The sequence below is a fragment of the Fukomys damarensis genome, unplaced genomic scaffold (assembly GCF_012274545.1).
Source record: "Fukomys damarensis isolate Sample0158 unplaced genomic scaffold, DMR_v1.0_HiC HiC_scaffold_38, whole genome shotgun sequence".
Classification (NCBI taxonomy): domain Eukaryota; kingdom Metazoa; phylum Chordata; class Mammalia; order Rodentia; family Bathyergidae; genus Fukomys; species Fukomys damarensis.
The window spans coordinates 37823404-37830169 of NW_022900950.1; positions in this window are offsets into that span (position 1 = coordinate 37823404).

Here is a 6766-nt window from a genome sequence, read left to right on the forward strand (position 1 = left end):
CACTATGTTGGGTTTGAGTCTATACTCCTAACCAGTATACTGATCAGTTTTCAGAAGAGTGTCTGAAGTCAAGAGTGAATACTAAACATAAACCACATAGTATGATAAGGGTTTTTAAACAGACATGGGCCAGAGTATATGACTAATGAACTTAGATTTGAGTAGAGAGGTTTGAGAGTAAAAAGTAGTCCTGACAAAATATAAAAGAACAAAATGCATGGAAATAGCTAAAATAATTTTATTTTGCTGAAAACCAATGGTCAGGGCAGAGCTATAAAACCAAGTTCATGCTATCATTTACTTTAGCCCAAATGCACTTTTTAAAATGGTTTAATGTCAGATGTAGGACATAGTTATAGCCAACAGAGACAAACATTGGACGAAGTGACCCCTTTGAGGTCACTCACATTATAGTATATAAGTAACCCCTGCTTTACCCTCATAATGGGCAGATTCCCACACTGATTCACTGAATCTGTTTTGTTGTTACATTCATGCATCTCTCAGCCCAGTAGTTCTTAGATTCTCCTACGCCATTTACAGGTGAACAAGTAGAAACACCTTCCCAAATCATTGGTAGATTTTCTGAACATGTGGAGTCCTACTTCTTCTCCTGGTCCTAGAGGTAGCAATAGTCTATAAGACCTTACAAGGAAATATGCAACTCTTACAGGCACAGTTGGCTACACTCCAATGCTATAAATTAAGCAACTTCATAGTTGAGTGTTTCATAGCTACATATCTGATGGAAGGGAAGACAGTTTGCAGGCTGACCTTGTATAACATGGATCAAAATATGAGTTAGCACAATCTTGTCTTTGCTTTTTCCAGTGTTAACTGGGAATTGAAGAGAGTGGACCAATTACTATTTGAACAGAAGAAGAAATTCACTGTATATCTGAACCTGGATCATGATAAGGTCAAATTACCTGAAAGACAAAATTTGGCAAGTACTGCAAAGCTCCAATAAGTTAGTGTACATGTGTGAAATACTTAAAACTGTGTCTGACACACAGAATATGTGTAGTGAATACTGCCTGGTAGTTGTTTTGTATCGTAATGCTAACCAAATGGCCAGAAAAAAAGTTTTCAATAGAGAGTGGCATATGGAGCAGATACAGAGTCAAACTTAGATACTGTGAGGGAAAGCTAGTCCCAAACTGAATACTATTTTAACTTCAATTTCATACCACATATATCCCTTATATAGATATTCTGTCTCTTAAGATCACTTAGGATAGATTCTGTTCTTTACAGCTAAATAAGGCCAACTAAGTAACTCCTTAATTCACACAATGAATTAAGCAAGAGGAGGTACTATTCTTAAACAAATTTATATGTTCTAAGGACATAATATCATGTCAAAATAATGATATATGGTAAAAACCTAAAGCACTGGTTCATTTTCCCCCAAGTGAAAGTTAATCCAACAATTAATTTTATAATTTCAGTGTCTTCCTCATTACATAGATGAGCTAATAAAATTTAGACTATAAGTTCTCACATATTCTGCTTGTCAAATGTTGGGTTAATAAACTAACTGACAATGTTCTCCCACAGGTCAGTTCTGGGACAAGGCCCTGATAGCTGTATTACAGAAGAAGTAACAGCTATATTTGGTGGTGTCTTGGCATGACCAAGTGTTGCAATTTAAATTTGAAGTGTCTTCCAAAGACCCATGTTTTGAAGCAATGCACCAAATGTTTAGAGGTGGCGCCTAGAGAAGTGTGACTGGATCATGAAGGTGCCAGCCTCTTCAATGGGTTAATCCATTCATGAATGCATTAGTTAAATAGGCTGTTAGGAGATGAGAAAGAGTCAAAACAAGTAAGTCACAGGAAGTGTGCCATTGAAGGTATACCCTGTCCCTAGCTCCTACATATTTCCATCTCTTTTCTGCTCTATCTGTTTCCTGGTTCAAGCCTGTTAGGATTAGTAGCTTTCCTCTATCATGTCCTTTCACCATAATGTTTCTGCCTTGGAACCAGCTGATCAAGGACTGAAACCTCTGAAAGCATGAGCCAAAATAAGCCTTTTCTTCTTTAAGTTGTGTATGTCAGATATTTTTGTCCCACAACAGAAATGTGACTAACGTACCAAGGCATTCACAATGGGTTAAGTCATCTACTCTTCCAACAAGAGAAATAAAGCAGAAAAATTATAATGATGCTAACACTATAAAATGCTTTACTATGAATGGAAATGAAATATTATTTTATTAAAACTAAAATGAAAATTACATTCTCAGATTAGGGCTGAAATAAAGTGATAAAAAGAGATAAGGAACTCACTTGGTATAGAAGCAGTAAAATGGTGGAGGAGGAGAGAGAACCATCCAAATGGAGAAATGATTGAGATATATTTTTCAGTCACTATCACCTGCTCTGCCTCCAAATTATAAATTATGCTTTGAATCAATGTAATCAATCTTGTGGTATATGAGTCTGGTCATATTTCTAGGTTTATCTTCCCTCAAATCAGCATGCTCTAAACTTCACACTGTCTCTTGAGGGCATTCTTCTTTGCCCACTGCTGTTGTTCACCATCACCTTTACATGGACTTACCTGTTAAAGAGCTCAGTGTGAGTTTCTTATCACAGTTCTAGAGAAGGACCTCCATTGCTGTATAGAGTCTCATGCAGTCATTACATTTACTTCCTACATGAAGATTTTAATTGTCAATATAGCTTTGACCTCTAATAACATGTTTCTACTATTGTTTGATCTAGCCCCTCAACTCATTGATTTACTTTTTTATGTATGTTTGACTATTATAAGCAAATGCTAGATTTTTCATTCCAATTAGAAATATTTTGCTTGAAAAAAGATATCAAATAAAGAAAACACTAGGAAAAAACACCACTATGTTCCAGGTAACTAAATTTTATCCTCTCAATAAGGCCTGCATCTCCTGACTTTACACTTAGGAGTTTACTTTCTGTTATCTTGTAGCGTATCCTAAATTAACTTGATAAAATGCTAACTTTTGTGTTTTCATTTAACTTCTCAAGATTTTATGCTATTTTCCCCAATTAGAATAAGGAAACAGGGTAGGATAAAGGAAAACACTCAAGGTTAGACTCTGAAAATCTCAGTTCCAATTGGCATTCTACCATTTCACATAATTTTCTGAACCTCACAGCTGTAACATAGAGATGAACTCGGTCTTTTTACAGTGGGTGATATGTACTCTTCATTTGTATTTACTTTAAAAACTTAATTTTAAAATATGGGATCAGAAACATTTGTGCGCATGAATATATGCTGAACCAGCAGTTATTTCAATGATGAAATAGCATAAATCACACATATACATACATAATCATTCAAAAGATTCCTGTGAAGTTTAAGAGATTAAACATGATAACAATGTGGACCAGCTGCTTCACAGAAATCTGCAATAAATGGTACATATTATTATTAGCTGTGACCAACTACCTAATGTCAAGATGCTGTGTTTCAGAAAGCCTGTTTCTTTCCCCTACAGAGTTTAGCTTCATGCATGATTCACACAGAACTAGGATAAGCTCAATGAATATTTGAGGCATTGATTTGGTGGAATAGCAGGTAAAATAATGTTGACAAATTATAGCAAAAAGTCTGGCAATACAGAGGATATTTTCCACAATATCTGAAGAGAGATTTGATATGATCTAGAATTACAGGCAAAAGGACTAGACAGGATGTGTCCTGAGACTTTGGTACCAATCTTTATTCTCTTCTAGCCAAATGAAAACAGGGTTTTGAAAGCTGCCTTAGGCAATATGAAAAAAACCTCAGATCTGTGACTCAGCACAAGGTTATAACATTCTGATCTATCTTCCTCTAATCTTGTTTCAAAGTCTTAAAAAAAAAAAAAAAACAATGGACTGAGCAAATTCACCGGAAAAGTAGGCAGCTTTAGCCAGGCCTTTGTGTTCTAGTAATCTTCAAATCTGCATGCAATATCCTAAATCCTGTCCCATGGGATGATTCTACTGCTGGTATGCACATCTTAGAAAGATTTGTAAGCCAGAACAAGAATGCAAATGATCTGTCAGTCCGTGAATTTCCAATGTACTTGTGAATCTCAGAAATACCTGACCACAGCTCCGAAGAGGCAAGCAAGGTATGTAGGGGTGATTCTAACACAAGCCTACACCCAAGAAAATGGAAGCAAGTTGGATTGTCAGCAGATTCCAGCTCTCCCACGTGTACTTTATCAGCTCCTAGGAATCCAGAATTTAGTGTTGTTTCTCCAAGTGGCACCAGGAGAGCTCTAGATTTTTCTGGGGGATAGAAATTTAGAGTCACCAGGCTGGTGACAAATTGCCATTTGGTATTATTAGCAGATAATACTCAAGGTTGGCAAAACCTCTCCCCTCTCCTGCCAATATTTACTGATTCTCCACAGAGTTGAGAGCATTGTTTAACTCTCTAGCTCCCCTTCTCTTCAGCTTTTTTCCTAAACAAGGTCATCCTCTAATTTGGGATGAGAAATGGATCCCCATCTCTTCCAAAGCAGGGAAATGTGACTACAAGTGACCACAATTTTTAGAAATGTTAGAAGAGCCATTGCACACTTGCTCATTGTAGACAAATACTCAATTTAGAGGAGAGTGTGAGCTTGACAGAAGATTACTCGCCATGAAATCCAGCAGGGAGTAAGAGGGAGACCCTATGGATGCTAGCTTCTGAGAAGGCACCTTCCCCACTAGCAGCAAGGCTGCTCCATCTCTATGGTGTCCAGCTCTCATGTGGGGCAGGAGTGTTCAGGCACAGGGGCAGCGTGCAAGCCCTGAGAGATGAGAGGCAAGCGAGTTGAATGAAATTTGTTCATTTTTTTGAGCACAGACAAAAGAAAAAGTAGGTGGAGCAAATCATTCAAATGAACCAGCATCTGCTAGAGAGGGGAATGTGCAGTTTACTGAGGTGACTCATCGTCCTGCTTCTTCTGAGCTGTGACTCACTGTGCAGAGAGGCTGATCTCTAAGGAGACCACTGAAGGCTGGGTGGTAGCAGTCTGGTAGACACTGTGCTCATGTGGTTGTGGAACCTCCTGTTTAGTAACCCCCACACCTACACATGGCAGCTGGGCACTTCCAGAGAGAGAAGGCCTTCTTTTCTTTAAATGCCATTAGCTAAAGAAAGGGAAATATTTTTTAAGGTTATTCATAGACTCTCACACATGTAATTACACTAGTAATGAAGTCCTTTGTCTGCTCACAATGTGCAATTGATTCATGTTCAACAGAGCTGTATGAAATGGCAGTTCTACTTGGAATGAATTGGATGGATTCAGGGGAATGATGCAGGAAAAATAAAATTTTAAAATATTAAATGATATTCCAAAAGAAAAAAAAAACGAATCTGAAGAATATATTTGAATGATTATGGTTCACATGTTTTGCTCATTATATGACCTATGGTTTGAATGTTAACTCTCCCTCAAAAGCTCAAGGGTTAAAGACTTTGTCTTTGCTTGTGGATATTGAAAGGTAGTAGAAACTTGAAAATATTATTCACACCAGGGAAACTATTCGGTATTTACACATGTGTGACTTATTTATTTCACTTAGGAGTATATCTTCAATATGTATCCATTTTCCTATGAAAAGGTGAGGCCTAATGGGAGGTTTTAAGTGAAGGGCTTGTTTGTTTGTTTGTTTGTTTGTTGGTACGGGGGATCAGATAGCAGCACCACTGAAATAAATCCCAGCCCTGGGAGGTTTTAAGTCATGGGGCATTTGACCTCAAAGGAGATTCAGGACATTGGTCTCTTCCTCTTTTGCTGTCTTTTGCTTTCACACCATGAAGCGAATGGGTTCTGTTCTTCATGAATTGCCTCTATAATGTGCTGTCTTACCGTAGGCCCAAATGCAACGGGGCCAACCTGTCATGGACTGAAAACTTCAAAACTGTAAATTAAAAAAAACTTTTCCTCATTAGAAATTCATTACCTCAGGTATATTGTTATAGTAATAGAAACATAACTAGCACAGTGACAGATATTGCTTAACTAAAATATCAGTAAACCCAGCTCATCCCTTTTGCAGGTTCAAGGAGGGCAGAGGGGGCAAGGTTCCCAGAAAGCAGGTCTATTGCAACTTTTGGTAGCAGAGCAAAAAGTTGCTATGGTGAGAAGGAGCCTTTCCATTCCACTAGGCTACACAGGCTGTTAATTAGCCCCCCAAAACATTGTAGAATCTTCTTGTAATTTGACTCATTAAATGAGGAAATTTGAAAATAAATATAATATTGCCAGTAAAGAAATGCTGCCAAAACACTCCAGAAGTTTCTTCTCTTAAAGAGTGAACTGTTTAACCTGAATATCTATTTGGACCTTATAATAACTTTAAATTACTTTATCATAGACAATGGGAAGAAAAAAAGAAGAAACCCAGCAGTGTCAAAATTATAAATTCTAGCTAGTAAGTTTTACATTTTAATGGGTATTTTTCCCTTAACTTTTATGCTACTGATACTTTTCATCTAAGAACATGGAAACATCATATTTTTAAAGGGTAAGAAAATTCAGATGAATTGATTTTTCCATTTAAATTTATGTTTAACATAATAGGTACTTCTAAAGGAAGCACATAATTCTGCCATCAAAATCAGCTTCTCAAAGATTCAGACTTTTTAGGAAAGTACAAAGTAATTTTCTCATCTAAAACAAATCTTCCTGAGGGGGAAAGTTTTTTCTTGGGGCCATTTTTAAATGGATTGTTCCCTACCTCCTATCTTCCCTTCTTTCCCTCCATCCTTCCGTCCTCCTTTCTCTCTT